This window comes from Physeter macrocephalus, chromosome 1 (genome assembly GCF_002837175.3).
Source record: "Physeter macrocephalus isolate SW-GA chromosome 1, ASM283717v5, whole genome shotgun sequence".
NCBI classification, from domain to species: Eukaryota; Metazoa; Chordata; class Mammalia; order Artiodactyla; family Physeteridae; genus Physeter; species Physeter macrocephalus.
The window spans coordinates 101,987,133-102,003,475 of record NC_041214.2 but is presented as its reverse complement, the minus strand read 5'-3'; the positions used below and the strand labels follow the sequence as shown (position 1 = coordinate 102,003,475).

The 16,343-nt window shown below is 41.6% G+C and overlaps 1 protein-coding gene across 16 annotated transcripts in view; it reads left to right on the top strand.

Annotated features, from left to right (window-relative positions):
- Positions 1–5,310: 5,310 nt before the first annotated feature.
- Positions 5,311–16,343, top strand: part of PHLDB2 (pleckstrin homology like domain family B member 2) — a 129,144-nt gene continuing 118,111 nt past the window's right edge. For 4 of the 16 annotated variants that reach the window (XM_055085604.1, XM_055085598.1, XM_055085595.1 and 1 more), the window contains exon 1: positions 5,318–5,519. The gene's annotated coding sequence lies outside the window, so the exon portion shown is untranslated. Of the gene's footprint in view, positions 5,520–5,860; positions 5,954–6,203; positions 6,291–16,343 lie in introns of those variants that run through there. The other 12 variants (XM_024120123.2, XM_024120122.2, XM_024120121.2 and 9 more) reach the window with 7 other exon arrangements.

Genomic DNA, 16,343 nt, shown 5'->3' with positions numbered 1-16,343 from the left:
AGAGCATCCTTTTCCTGCCTGATTCCAATACGAACTCACAGAAAAAACTGGAGACAGATCAGAAAGAAACATTTTGATGCAGAAATTAATCAGATGTTCCAAATGTATTTAAATTATTCTCATAATTAGAGAGCCTGTCTTATAATAGTTTGAACATAAGGAAGCACATGGGGATAAATTTCCACTTTAATTTTGATTAATTTTCTGGTGTTAATTTGATGAGCTAATGTGTTATATATACTTAATATATTTGAATATATATATATATATGAGAACACAGAGTAAAATCCAAGTATCCAATAAGATTATTGGAATAAGAATGCATTGAAGGCATTAAAAAAAGAGTAGGAAGCAAAAATCTTTAGTACAATAATTTAATAACTTAATTTATAGTAGTACAATTATATTACATTATACATTATTATAGTACATTAAATGGTGTTACTATATATTAAAAATTATAATTTATAATAGTACAATAATTTAATAGTAAATTTGACACTGTGCTTCCTTACAAACAGGATACAAAGGGAAATATTGGTTTGCACAGTTTTCCTTAACAATGAATGCAAATCCAATGTGAAAATAGATGAAGATACCTTTTCTAAGAAATGAAAGTACTTGGATTTTTTTGAGAGAGAAAATTTATCCTAGCACTAAATTCTTTTTTTTGAATTTTTAAAATTTTATTATATATATTTTTTTATTTTTGGCTGCGTTGGGTCTTCATTGTTGCACAGACTTTCTCTAGTTGCGGCAAACGGGGGCTACCCTTCGTTGAGGTGCACAGGCTTCTCATTGCAGTGGCTTCTCTTGCTGCGGAGCACAGGCTCTAGGTGCGCGGACTTCAGTAGTTGCAACACACAGGCTCAGTAGTTGTGGCTCGCGGGCTTAGCTAGCTGCTCGGTGGCATGTGGGATCTTCCTGGACCAGGGCTCAAACCCGTGTCCCCCGCATTGGCAGGCAGATTCTTAACCACTGCGCCACCAGGGAAGTCCCTAGCACTAAATTCTAAAAGGAGTTTATGAAGTGGAACTCAACGTCTATAAGGCAGTACAACACAATGGTTGATGTCGTTAATAACAGTTCCAGAAAAAGGCAAGTGTGGTTGGAAACTACTCGTTTGATGAGGACGTTATGCTAAGTGAAAGCCAGGCACAGAAAGAAAAAAACTGCATGATCTCACTTACATGTGGTACCTAAAAAAGTGGATTACAGCACATAGAAGGTAGGTGTGGAAAGGTGGTTACCAGGGGCAAGGAGGCGGGGCTGGGGGTGGGGGATGGGATGATGTTTGTCAAAGGGTACAAAGTCGCAGTTAAAGGATAAATAGGTCTAGAGATCTAATGTGACAGCATGACGATACTGTGTTGAATACTGGAAATTTGGTGACAGCAGATATCAGGTGTTCTCATTATACACATAAAAAAGATAACTGTGAGAAGGTATGTTAATTAGCTTGACTGTTACAATCATTTCATTACGTGTATGTCCATAAAATACTCATGTTGTCTACCTTAAATATGTACTATTTTCATTAAAAAAGAAAAGAATAAAAAAAAAAAAGAAACTACACTTTCGAGTAATCCCTGGGTGCTATCTCCTGTGCAAAGAGTGGTGCCTACATTATCACATTAATTCATAAACATATGGGTTGGGTGTTATCAGTCCCATTTTCCAGAATAGAAGTATGGTCCTCAGTGAAGGTAAATAACACCCTTTACCTGACTGGTAAAGGGGCTGAGTCAGCGTTTAAACCCAGATCTCCCTGACTCCAAAATCAATGATCTTTCCACTGCACTCTGCAAATAAAAACTTCTTGATTCTTTTTATAGGCATAATATTAAAGATAACTTTAGTATAAACAGTTGTTCCACAAATTGGACTGGAGTTGAGAATGACCAAGTTAACAGCTTCAAAGATTTTTTAGGTTATTACTGCAGAGAGAGGAAAAGATGTACAGATTCAGGACATGAGCTAATCAAGTCCAACCAGCCGTTTGGAAAACTAATTCCAAATGAAATAATCCATAAATAATTCATTATATTACTGTGTGCAACACTTCACCTTTCCTTAGCTGAGAGGGGTGGCTAAAGAAAAGTACCATCAGGTACTGTAACCACTACAGATCCTACAGAAGGGAACAGGGAAGGAAGTTCTTCTGTGTAGTTTACAACACAATATCCCTGGTGGACAACAGGGAATGGCAGACAGAGGTAGGTGTGGCTGGATCTGTGATTAAATAGGTGACTTTGTTTTAAAGAACCCAGGAAATGGAAGAAGTAGAAGGAAAGAGCTCATGTCTTTTTATTTTTCTTTCCATTTAAAAAAATACCATCATAACTATAAAAAAATTCTGGTAATAACAATTATTGCAATAATAATAGGTGTTAAATTCTGAGTGCCTTCTATACATTTTAAGATGTTGGGGTCTGCTTTTCACATTTAATATAACCCTTGTACCTTGTTGATCTCTTCTATCTTCAGGTTGCCGTGGCATTATGAAAACTATTGAAAACCATACTAACTCATTGGAAGTGAGATGTTTTGATGAGTTTAGTCACTTTTAAAAATCACATTAAATGAATACTCTTTGAGCCCCTTCCATGCATCAAGTCTTGGAGTGTGGGTCACATAAATGTGAATAAAATGACCCCTCTAGCCTTCAAGGAGCTTGGCTATAGTAAAAGAGACAGAGATGTCAACAAATAAAACAGGACGGTGAAGGAAGGTCAATGAGGATCATTTTTTTTCTGGTCTAGTGATTTGGAATTACTCATTATACAGATGTTTTCTCTGATATCATTCCTATTTAGAGAAGAGGTGGAGGGGAGTATTGAAGAGCATGAACTCTAGAACCAGGCTGCCCTGTGTCCAATTCTGCCTCTACAAACTTATTAGCTGAGTGACCATTTACTTCTCTGTGCCTCACCCTTTTCACTTATAAAATGGAAGTAGTAACAGTACTTACCTCAAAGCGTTGTTATAAGGATTAAACTAATTAAGACTGTAGTATATTTGGACAAACACCTGGCACATACAGTAACTATTGCTCTCAATAACTGTTAGCTATATTTTCTTAGGTATGAATATTGTCAACCTAACTATGGCCATTCTAGGTGTGTTGTGTTGGTAAACATTCTCCTCAGAACCTTAGAGGGAGAACGACTGTCTCTGAGATGTCTGTCTAGTCAGGAGTCTTGCTGGTATTGTTCGAGGCCAGGAAATGTTTGTACCCATAGTGCTTTGGGTCAAAGTCATTCATTTTTGAGCACCAACTACATGCCAGGCATCGTTTTAGGAGTACTGTGGCTATATCACTGGAGAGAGCAGACAAAAATCCCTCCCTGCACAGAACTTACATTCTAGTGAGGTGAGTCAGATAATAAGCACAATAGAAAAATACATTTTATAATATGATAGAAGGTGATCATTCTGTCATTAAAAATAATAAAGAAAGCTCACCAGTATGTGGAACGCCTTTTAAATATTAAGTAGAGTGGTCAGGGTAGACCTGAGGAACATGGTGACGTTTGAGCAGTGTCTTAAAGGAAGTGAGAGAGTAAGCCATACTGGTGCTTGGGGTGGGGGAGGAATTCCAGGCAGAGAGGACAGCTAGCACAAAGGCCCTGGGATGGAAGCATACTGTCTAGGACTCTAGTCCAGGAATATTGAGGAGGCCATTATGGCAGGAGCTAAGTGAGTGAAGTGAAAGAAGTAGGAGCTGAAATCAAAGAATGGCACATCACGTATTGTCCTTCTGCGCCGTTCTATAGCCTTTGTCTTTAGCCCTGATTGAGATGGGGACCATTGCAGGGTTTTGAGCAGAGGAGTGATATGAGTTGTCTCAATGTTTAAAAACGATCGCTCTGGCAGTGTGTTGAAAACTTCCTTCATGGGGACAAAAGTGGAAACAGGGCAAGGATAAAGTCAAGATGTGATGGTAAATTAGGGTGTTAATTAACAGTGGAGGTAGTTAAGTAGTTGAATTTTGGATTTATTTTAAAAGTAGAGCTGAAAAAATGTTTTCTGATGGATTGGATTTGAAATGTGAGAGAAACAGAAAAGTCAAGGATGACACCAAGCTTTTTGGCCTGATATGAGGAAAACTTCATTGGGGACAGGGTGGTTGGGAGACAGAAGGAGGAATTTCAGGATTTCAGTGTCAGAAATGTTATGTGGGAGTAGCCTAGTAGGCATCTAACTGGGCAATAGCCTGGAGCCTGCAGTTCAAGAAGAGATGGTCAGGCTGGAGTTAAAATTTGGGAGTTATTACCACATATGTGATATTTAGTGTTGTGAGATCACCAAGGGTGTGAGTGTAGATAGATAAGAGATCCAAAGTCCGAACTCTGGGGACTCTACTGCTCAGACACTGGGAGAAGAGAAGGGACCAGCAACCAATCTTCTTCCCAAAGAAGACTCAGAAGGAGCAAGCAATAGAGCAGGAAAAAAAAAACAAAACATGAAAAAGTTGTGGAAGTCCAAATAAAAGTTTTCCAGGAGGAAAAAGTGTTCCACCATTGATTTCTGATGATAGTTCGAGTGGGATGAGCCCTGAGAAAATGTCCAGTTTAGGAGTTTGACCTTGACAGGAGGAGTTCTAGGGGACAGAGTAGAAGCAAAAGCCCAGTTGGAATAAATGGGTAGAGAAAACTTGGAGACAGCTTTTCTTAACAACTCTAAAGGAGTTTTGCTCCGGCTGAGCAGAAAAAAAAGGGGCAAGTGGCTGGAGGGGGAAGTGGATTCAAGAGAGAGTTTTTGGTTTGTAAGATGGGAGAAATAACATGATTTTATGGTGATGGGGTGATCCAATCGGGGAAACTGCTGGAGCACTTAAGTGTTGGATTGATTCCTGTATGTTTCTGTGGGGAAAAGAGCCAAGACAGGGGAAACTAATTCCTATAAAATACCAAGCAGTTCATAGGTGAGCCTTTCCTATGAATTAGAAGTCAGACTTTTACTTGCACAAATGAAAAGTGGATTATAAATCAGCTATTTGTTGAGTGCCTACTGAGTGCCACTCGTGGTGTCAGGGACTTTGTATACATTACCCGGAAGCTTACTAACCATCCTGAACATCAGCTATCACTGTCACTATACTCTTAATGACATTGTTGCTAGGAGCTAAAACGACTTGGCCAACCAAAGCCACAGTGATCATAAATTAGTCTGCACTTTATTGTGCTCTTTCTTGCTGTTGTGAGTTCCGCGAGGGCCGACGACCTGCCTCTTTGTAAGCCCAGAGATTCACCCAGAACTTGGAAGAGGTTCACTCACACTCATTCGTGCGGAGATCGACCGAGGCCGCCCTGGGTCCAGTTGGTCCCTTTCCGTGGAAACACCCGCCGTTCACATCAGCGTTGTTTTCATTGGTTGCAGCAACGAGAAAAACACGTTGGAAAATATAGAAACTTTCAAGAGAAGTAACTGAAAGGACATCAGTACAAGTTAGTTTAAAATCCTCCGCTGAGGCCGTTCCCCAACAATTTTGCAAACCTGCTTTTCTGACGCATCAGGTACCTGCCCGCGGGCGAACTGTCGGGAGGAGGTGCGGTCACCTGGAGTTTCCCAGTAGAAACCTCACCGTCGGGCGAGGAAATCGTCGCTCGAGGACGTGTACCCACCCGCCCTCTTCCAGCTCATTAGGAAAGCCTGCCACAAGGTTTCTACCACGCGGCTCCGAGAAGCTGGCGCCCCGTGATGGGGCGACCAGCCAGACCCCTGCTGCAGCAGTAAAAGCCCCAACTGCAAACTGCCTGGCACCTTCACCGACTTCACTGCTCCGAGTCCCTCGGTGCCCGCCGCGGTGGTTACGAAGGGGGCCGGGGCACAGGACCGAGCCGCGCGGAGCCCACCACCGCGGCCCGAGGGGGACCGCACCCGGCGGCTGGGTGCCCGCAGCGCGCCTTCCCTCCCTCGCCCTGGGGACCCGGCCGCGCCGACGCGCCAGGTGAGGGGGAGGCGGCGGCCGGCGGGGTGGAAGGGGCCGCACAGGCTCCGCGCGTCCGGGCCGCATCCCCCGGGCGCTGCCTCCCCCGCCGCCGAGTTGGTCGCCGCCCTTTTGCGCGGCCGAGGGTTGTGGGCGGAGAGGAGGCAGTGGCCGCCGGGGCCAGGAGGGGCGCGCTGGCTGCGCACCGCGCGTGCAGAGTGGCCGGGCGGCTGAGGCTGGGGCTGCGGCGGGGCCGGGGGTCCGGGGCCGGAGGGAGGGTGGGAGGGAGGCGGGGCGAGGGCCAGGCGAGGGCGGCTGGGGCCGGCGGAGAGCGGCGGCGCGGAGGGAAGATGAGACGGTGAGTGGGTGCCGGGGACGCAGCGTTTCTCGCTTCTCGTGTAGGACAAAAGCCCGGGCTGGGGTTAGCAGAGCCTGGGCTGAGCAGCCTCTGGGGCCCCGAACCCCAAGAATGGGTGGACCTCGGTTGAGAGGATCCTGGGGAGGGAGTGGCGGGGTGGAAGAGCAGCTCACAGAACGGTTGTAGGAAACGGGCGGGATCTGGGGGAGCCGGAGGCAACTTTTGCCGAGAAGTCTGGAATACCCGAGGAGAGAGGGATCGGGATCTTGGGGCTAGAGCTGCTTTGTCGCCGTGGGCGGAGGAAAGAGAGTCCGCTGCTGGACGGTATGGGCGCGGAATTCAGAAAATACCCCCTCCCCCAAATATCTAGCTAGCTGCCCTCCTGGCTCACTTTGTTTCAAGAGTGGGGCTCACTAGTTTGAACCACCCAGAGACTCAAATTCCCATTTGGCCTTGGGTGCCCCCCCCCCACATTTATGGTGGGGCGGTCTCCGCACCCCTAGAGATAGCGGCTGGAAATAGAGAATGTTTTGAACCCCTGTTTCACCCGCGCCCGGCACGGCCGAGGCGCAGCTGAAATGTTTGCTGGTACATTGAATAACTTAGCTCTAGCAGTCATCACTTATTAAAGCGCCGAGGACCTGGCTAACTCCCGCCACCGCCAGGAAATTAAAAGGCTGACAGGCTGTCGCTTCCAGACTTGGGGTTTCCTGTTTGAAAGAGCTTCGGAAGTCGAACCTGCTACCCATCTACCTTTCTCATGTAAAAGCGGGAACTGCGCCCTCAGCCTTTTATGTCGGTAGACTTTCCCAGGGCTGGAAATCCTCTCTCCTGGCCCTGCCCTCATCCCTAGAAGTCTTTCTCCTGCTGCTCTAAAGAAGCTCTCAAGAATTCTAGAATGCACAGCTAGTCACAGCCAGACGCAGCTGGGAGTGGAACTAGAAGAAGAGGCATAAAAATGTGGCGTGCTTTTAGTGTAAATATATGTCAGCCACATTTCCCTTCATTGTATGAATGTATGAATTGCAGATATTTATTTTCAAGTATTGGACGCGTAACTTTAAGCTTCCTAGTTTGGCTTAATTTAGGCGTTCGAGATATGCCTCCGAGCTTCTAACATCTGAATTCAGTTGGGAGAGGTCTAAATGAAGTTCACAGTTTCAGAGTGTTAGTTAAACTTTTGCCCTGAGAGCTCTTGAATTCTTGGTTCCTGGTAGGATAGCAACAGAGTAGTTGGATTTGGGATAAATAAACCTTTAGAGTTGCCCACTATTTTAACGGAATGGCTACATCCCCGGTACCATTGCCCTCAATTGTGTAAATATTTGTCTGAGTAAAGAGCTAAGGTTCTTTGAAAAGTAACAGTTGTGTCTATTCATGATTCCCTTTTCATATCCTGGGCTTAAGTTATTTAAAAGGTTTTGTGTTTTATTTTATTGTTTTCGTTTTACATATTTAATGTTGAAATTTAAGCATTATATGTACTTGAGAAACTCTGTAAAGTCCCAAAAACGTTTATAACTCAGGTTTCCTTTAAAAGTGAGGGGGAATAGAGCTTTTGCTCTTAGTTGACTAGTGTAGCCTTCACCTCCTGAGACCCAGAGGTTTGCAAATCCCAGCCTTTTTCACAAATGAAAAAATGAGTTGTTTGGCTAGGAGTAGCCATCATTTCAGTTTGCAGGCTTCAATCTGTTTCATGCAACTGGCAGATGCTGTTCTTTTGGGCTGAGGATTGACTTTAGGGGGTGTCTCTTGGATCCCCATTTGAAATGAGGGAGGAAAAGATACCTGGGAAATTCGCCTAAGAGCTCGCTACCTCCTATCTTAAAGAACACCAGATGAAAGCTGGAACTCTTTAGCAACCTTTTCAGAAATATTTTATTTACTGGCTTTTGCACAAGAGAGGGAAGAAAAAGCTGAAGTGATTAAACCCACCACTGGCTTTTGCTGTTTTCCTCAAAGCCCTATTTTGAGGTCTGTACTGTAATGCAGGGGTTGATTCTGGAGTGCACCAGAGGACTTGCTGTGAAAAACGTGATTGCTTTTAAATACTTTTAAAGAGCAGTTGAGGTTATGACTCTGTATGCTAATTCTCAACCCTTAGCAGAAAGGCGGTTGGTTCTATGAATAACTTGGAAAGACAGTGGTTTTGTACATCTTCCAAGTGGAATACATGTGCTTTATAAATCTGACTGTTAGATCTTGATGTACTTTACTTATTAACTGTGTAAATGTCATCTGTTTGAAACAAAAACAACTTTTAAGTGAGGTGCTTTATTATAAAGTCCTGGTGTACACAACAGCTGTGGTTCTGAATGGAGGCGGGTGGAGTGGGGGTAATTTGCTCCCCAGGGGTTATTGGCCAGTGTCTGGACACATTTTTGGTTGTCCCAACTGGGGGCAGGGGACAACCCCAGTTGCCAACTGAGGCTGGCCTCTAGTGGGTAGAGGCCTCAGATGCTGTGTAATATCCTATAATGCACAGGACACACAAACAATGAATATCTAGCCCCAAACTCTTCACTAAGGTATTACCTTGAGGGCATATGTTAACAAGATTAGGGATCTTAATCTAATTTGGAACTTCAAGAAACTGACTGTATTCTTGCTCAACACAGAGAGAGCTTTTTGTCTGCAGCAGATTCTTTTGTCCTTGGCATTAAGAGTCTTAATATACCATAGATGTGAAGGAACTTGTGTTCACTGACTTTCAGTTGGCTTAAAATTACAGAATTTGGAGTGCTACAGTGCAAGGGAGCCTCAGAGATCACTGAGCTCAACCTTTTTGTTTTATAGACACAAAAACTGAGATGCCCAGAGATAGTGACTGGTAAAGTCTCAAGTGTGTTAGTGACAGATGTTAGTTTTAGATACAACCCAGGATTAGAGAATTTAGAAACTGATATTCAGGCAAATGTAAGTTTTTAAAAAATGGACCTGACCCTTTGTGAGAATTTAGAGGTCACATTCTCTGTGAGGAAATAATAAACTCTTTGATGGGGGAAGGGTAGCATTAGCCATGGTGACTGTGGAGCATATGCCTGGGTGTGTCAGCCCCAAGAAGAACATAATTCTATTGTGTGACCTGTGACACTCCACGTCTGATGCCTGCACCATCCTTCCCATGGCAAAGTGGGCAACAGATGGTTCCATATTCATAGCAGATGCTATGGTACAAAACAGAACATTTGAGATTTTTTGTCCCTCCCTGCCTTATGGGTTAAGAGTAGAGGGCATGAATGGATAGGGTTGTCTTGGACAGAAGAGAGGATGAGAGAGGCCTCCTGAATACAGAGTTAAAAAAGACACCGGGCATATAAGGAAATGAGCATGCTTTGGGGCAGTTGTGAGGGATATTCATAAGCTGATGAGTGGATATGTAAGATAAATGTGATATTTGCGTAGAACTTGGGTTAGGAATCTGAAGACATTTCAAGCTTGGCACTTCTTTGGGGGAATAGGGCAAAATAATAATGGGGGTAAAAGGAATCTTAGAAATCCTCTTATCTGAATCTGCTCACTTGTCTAGTGAGAACCTCCTAACTACTGTTTCATTGTACTTTCTTGTACAACCCCCAGTCTGTATCTTTCCATCTGTTTACTTAGTGGGGAAGAAAATGATAGTAATATAAAGTTTTTGTTCATTTTCTGGGAGAGTGTAAAAAGCATGTATTTGTGAATAGCTCTGCTTATAGAAAGGAGTTATCTCAAAGAGCTTTTGACGATCAGAAAAGTGCACATATGGCTGCTCTCACATTTTACATTACTACGATTACCCATTAGTCCTGTGATTATGGATTTTAGTTGTGTGCTAAGTGGTCCCACCATGGTACTTATAATCCTCAAATCTGGGAGGTTCTGGAAATATAGGAGAATTTTTTAGTGTGCCTTTCTTGGAAGAGCTCCGAACCTCGCTGTGGTAGGTTCTTATCATTTTGACAACTAGCCAGTGGGTGTACCTCAAAGCCAAGTACATAGTAGTATATTTAGAAATGATTCAGAAGTGATGACTTTTTAAAGAGGGCTGCTCTCTGCAGGTGCTGCAGTAAAGGGGTATAGCACCCTTTTCATTATCACCTTTCGTGTAGTCATTCTTGTTACTTATTTTTCAGGTGATGGAAGAGAAGATGAGTTTGTTTTTTTATAATTGTTGGCTGGAAATATTTGTTGGCATTTGATTAATGTGACTCTTATCTTTTGAAAGTGAATAAAACCAAAAAGGGTAGCTCAGGTTTTCAAATCCCTTCAAAATGAGTATTTAGTAAGGCAGAACTTGTTTCTGCCACCCTGAAATTCGAACCTTCTAAGGCTTAATTTGCAGAGTTGTTTTCATGATATTTAGGAATGTTTTTAGATGTTGAAAAGAAGGTTTGTGCTGTATCTGCTTTAAAGGCAAGATTGTTATCTATAGCAGCTAATGATCAACAGGGGAAACCCAAGTATAAAAATCATTTTTACTGAAATTCAGTGGGAAGGCTAGGGGCTGGAGAAGCTTGCCATACAAAGAAACAGGTAAATAAGGTATAGAGTAACAGGCTAAGTTATCTGGAGACTTTTTTGAGAGGTTTTTTACAAGAGATATTTGTTTTGCTTAGTATGAGTGGGTTGAGTTTATTAGATGAACTCCTTTTCCTTACTTTGCAAATTAAGGGGAAGAGAAAGTTTGCTCATGCCTATATTTAATATTGTTACCTCAAGCAGGGTCAGCTTTTTCCAAGATTTGCTGCTAAATCTAGAGTTCAGTGGAAATCAGTGTTGATCATCTTAGAATATTTTGTTTGCATGCAGCATGTGACCTCTCCAGATGGCAATGTGCTTGTGGAATCAGCATAAGGAATGGCAAAAAAGCTAAAAGTTACAATCTTTCTCCACGATTTGTTTCTTGAGCACTGTATTGCTAAAACAAGGGCAGGTAAAAGCAAAGGAAAGCCAGCTTCTGTGTTCGTTTGCTCAGTTCAAATGCAGCCTGAGTAGTGCTTCATAGTCAAGAGATATTCATAGGGGACTGGGAAGTGAGGTCTGGCTGCCACACTGCTTACATCATTGCAGAAGTAGGTTTTTGAAAACATATTTAGTAAGGAAATTGCAAGCCATGGGAATGTAGACAAAATATTTCTTATACATCATGCTGAATCAAATAGCCGTATTATATTATACTAACATAACTCTGACCAGGCTTTCTTCCCACTACGTTATGCTGAAATAATTTACCATGCCCTTGGAATGTCATGGGCAACCGCACCGGTGCAATCCTTTCCCAGTTAGGTAGCTGCCACCTTATCACTAAAACATGTTTCTGTTCTGTAGTCATTTCCATTTCCTGCATTGTATAACTGGCACTCCTGTGTTATTTAACCTGTGTCTATGGGAGCCTAGAAAGTTGGAGCAGAAAGAACATCTAGTTCACCCTCACCATTTTAAATATGGGGAAACCTCTGCTAAAACAAGGTGAAGACAGGCCAAGGGATCTGCTCTGGCTCTTTTTTCTGTTGGTTATTTTGGCAGAACCAAGACGAGGGTCGGGTATCGTGACTCATGTTCCTGGCAGTCTGTCCCGTATTTTTTGCGCTAGATTGTCCATTACAATAAAAATAACATCCTAATGTAACCATGTCCTTTATTAGGGCTTTTGGTCAGATATAAAAAACAGCATTGATTAAATTTAGTGTAGTCAGTTGTTTACTGACCTCTGCTGGTTCAAGTCCTTTTTCCTTTTCCTTCCAAGCAAAATAAATGGTTAAAAGGTAGGTCGCAGCAAAGGGAAATATTGTCTATAACACCCACTTTGCATAACCTACAGTTGAGTAATGAAGAGATGGTATCATTATTGTTTTGTTTACTTTAGAGTATTTTTAAAACCCATCCACTCAGTTTTTGAGTTAAAGGGAAAAACATTATGACCATGGGTGATGTGGTCACCTTGTGTTTGTTCCATCCCTCCTGAGCCTACTTATCCCCTGACTATTCCCAATAAGTATTGGGTAAGGGAATGGAGAATAGTACGTTTGGATTTGGTGAATGTTACTTTGAAAAAATAGAAGCTGACTCTGAAGAGAATGTATTTTGATCGGTAGTGTGGAATGGGGACAAGATGCTGTAAAGATCAGAGTTTGCTCCCACCAACTCTCAGCTTCCAATTCCAGCCCATAGGGGTGGTTTCAGGGTCAAGAGAGAGCATCTTCATCCCCATGTGGTCCCAGAGTCAATATTTTTCTTGCATAAATTGGTTTTAGAGGATGCTTTTTCCTGGAGTACCCCTCTGCTTCAGGAAGTAAATCTGAAGCACAGGTGCACACAGACATTCAAGACCTCCAACTTAGTTATTCCATGACTCTCTGCTTCTTGGCTTTGTCTCACTGTGGTGGTCACATAATACAGGAGGATTCTTCAGAGGCTACAGTCAAAATCACCTAAACCCGGGGATGAATTATGCCAATGATAAGAAACATCTGAAAATATTTGCTTTACTTGGGAAAATTTTAGAAACCTTTATCTTCAACTAAAGCTATCTTAGGATTCTATAAAGAACCCTGAAAATATGGGTCTGTAATTTCCTACCTAAAGTACTCTCCCACTTTCAGAGAAGCCATCACATAATTTAAGAATCTATAAAGTGTGTTGGTTTCTGTCTTAACATAAATATGGAAGGGTGTGTGTGTGTGTGTTTTAATGGGTTTTTGAGGCTGAAATTCTTCAAGATATGGCAGGTTTGTCAGTTTTTGTGTTTACATTTTAACTTTCTGAAGAGGTGGGTTTTATTTGAATATGCATAGTAATGAAATTTAGATACTGTGACCTACCATTATCTTGCAAGTATCTGAAATATAATGGCCTGATACTTGTAATCTAGACAATGCATTTCCTTTCAGATTTCTCCAAGGTACTTAAAAAAAAAAAATCCGCTTTTAGGAGCTTAATTCAATATGATAGAGGGTTAGTATTTCGTACTTTTTAAAAAATCAGAAAAAATAATAATAATAAAAATAAAAAATCAGCCAGGAGCCACTGTATGAACACATTCTTCTTTGTAAAGTGAGCCACTATCGTTTTTAAGTCAGTATATATTCATATATTTTTATTCATATTGGTTTTCGGAATGCACACATCTTTTACTTTTTAAATATTTTATTATGGAAAATTTTAAGCATACATAAAAATTAAAAGAATAATTCAGTGAAATCCCGTGTACCCATCATTCAGTTTCAACAGTTATCTACATATGCTAATATTGTTTCATCTGTAGACCTTACTTCCCCCCAAACATAGATTGTTATAAAGCAAATTCCAAATACTGTAGTATTTTATTGATAAAAAATTTAAAATATAAATCTAAGAGCTTAGTATTTTTAAAAAAATACAGCAAATCATTATCGCACCAAAAAAAAATGGCAGTAATTAAAATATCTTTTTTCCAGTAAGTGTTCAGATTCTCTGATTGTCACAGAAAATTTTTGTTTAATAGTTGGATTGTTCAAAACAGGATCCAAACAAGGTCTACATATTGCATTTAATTGTTAATTGGTGTATTTCCTGGGTCTTTTTAAATCTAGAACAGTTCCCTTTCTTATTTTTTTCCTTGCCATTTGCTGGTTGAAGACATTGGTTATTTTTCTGTAGACTTCCCCATGTTTTAGATTTAAGTGATACTGTCTCCATAGTGTTGTTTAATGTATTCCTCTGTTCTTTGTATTTTCTGTAATCGGAGACACCATGCTTTTTTTAAAAAAAATAAATTTATTTATATATTTATTTTTGGCTGTGTTGGGTCTTCGTTGCTGCACACAGGCTTTCTCTAGTTGCAGTGAGCGGGGGCTACTCTTGGTTGCGGTGCGTGGGCTTCTCATTGCGGTGGCTTCTCTTGTTGCGGAGCACGGGCTCTAGGCGCGTGGGCTTCAGTAGTTGTGGCACGCAGGCTCAGTAGTTGTGGCTCACGGGCTCTAGAGCACAGGCTTAGTAGTTGTGGCACAGGGGCTCAGTTGCTCTGCGGCATGTGGGATCTTCCCGGACCAGGGCTTGAACCCGTGTCCCTTGCATTGGCAGGCGGGTTCTTAACCAGGGAAGTCTGGAGACAGCATGCTTTTAATTTGAGAACTTCCCTACCACATCATTCTGTTGAACTTAATTTATAAGATATATATATATATATATATACTTATTACATTCATATTATGTCTCCTTCAAATATTGCTAAAGCTGTTTTTTAAATTTTATTTATTTATTTATACAGCAGGTTCTTATTAATCTATTTTATACATATCAGTGTATACATGTCAATCTCAATCTCCCAGTTCATCCCACCCCACCCCCACCCCCCGCTTTCCCCCCTTGGTGTCCATACGTTTGTTCTCTACATCTGTGTCTCTATTTCTGAGTGAACATTGGGGTGCATGTGGCTTTTTTCTCTTTTTTTTTTTTTAACATCTTTATTGGAGTATAATTGCTTTACAATGTTTTGTTAGTTTCTGCTGTACAACAAAGTGATATCAGCTATATGTATACATATATCCCCATATCCTCTCCCTCTTGCATCTCCCTCCCAGCCTCCCTATCCCACCCCTCTAGGTGGTAACAAAGCACTGAGGTGATCTCCCTGTGCCATGCGGCTGCTTCTTACGATATTTGTTTTTCTCTTTCTGACTTACTTTGCTCTGTATGACAGTCGCTAGGTCCATCCACATCTCTACAAATGACCCAATTTCGTTCCTTTTATGGTTGAGTAATATTCCATTGTATATATGTACCACATCTTCTTCATCGATTTTTCTGTCGATGGGCATTTAGGTTGCTTCCATGACCTGGCTATTGCTGCAGTGAACATTGGGGTGCATGTGGCTTTTTTCTCTTTTTTTTTTTTTAACATCTTTATTGGAGTATAATTGCTTTACAATGTTTTGTTAGTTTCTGCTGTACAACAAAGTGATATCAGCTATATGTATACATATATCCCCATATCCTCTCCCTCTTGCATCTCCCTCCCAGCCTCCCTATCCCACCCCTCTAGGTGGTAACAAAGCACTGAGGTGATCTCCCTGTGCCATGCGGCTGCTTCTCACTAGCTATCTATTTTACATTTGGTAGCGTATATATGTCAATGCTACTCTCTCACTTCATCCCAGCTTACCCTTCCCCCTCCCTGTGTCCTCAAGTACGTTCTCTCTGTCTGCGTCTTTATTCCTGTCTTGCTCCTAGGTTCATCACAACCATTTTTCTTTACATTCCATGTATATGTGTTAGCATACAGTATTTGTTTTTCTCTTTCTGACTTACTTCACTCTGTATGACAGACTCTAGGTCCATCCACCTCACTACAAATAAGTTTGTTTTTTTAATATTGAGCTGCATGAGCTGTTTATATATTTTGGAGATTAATCCTTTGTCTGTTGATTCATTTGAAAATATTTTCTCCCATTCTGAGAGTTGTCTTTTCATCTTGTTTATAGTTTCCTTTGCTATGCAAAAGCTTTTAAGTTTCATTAGGTCCCATTGTTTATTTTTGTTTTCATTTACCTTACTCTAGGAGGTGGGTCAAAAAAGATCTTGCTGTGATTTATGTCAAAGAGTGTTCTTCCAGGGCTTCCCTGGTGGCGCAGTGGTTGCGCGTCCGCCTGCCGATGCTCTTTCTGACTTACTTCACTCTGTATGACAGACTCTAGGTCCATCCACCTCACTACAAATAACTCAGTTTCGTTCCTTTTTATGGCTGAGTAATATTCCATTGTATATATGTACCATATCTTCTTTATCCATTTGTCTGTCAATGGGCATTTAGGTTGCTTCCATGACCCGGCTATTGTATATAATGCTGCAATGAACATGGGGATGCATGTGTCTTTTTGAATTATGGTTTTCTTTGGGTATATGCCCAGTAGTGGGATTGCTGGGTCATATGGTAATTCTATTTTTAGTTTTTTAAGGAACCTCCGTACTGTTCTCCATAGTGGCTGTATCAATTTACATTCCCACCAACAGTGCAAGAGGGTTCCCTTTTCTCCACACCCTCTCCAGCATTTGTTGTTTGTAGATTTTCTGATGATGCCCATTCTAACTGGTGTG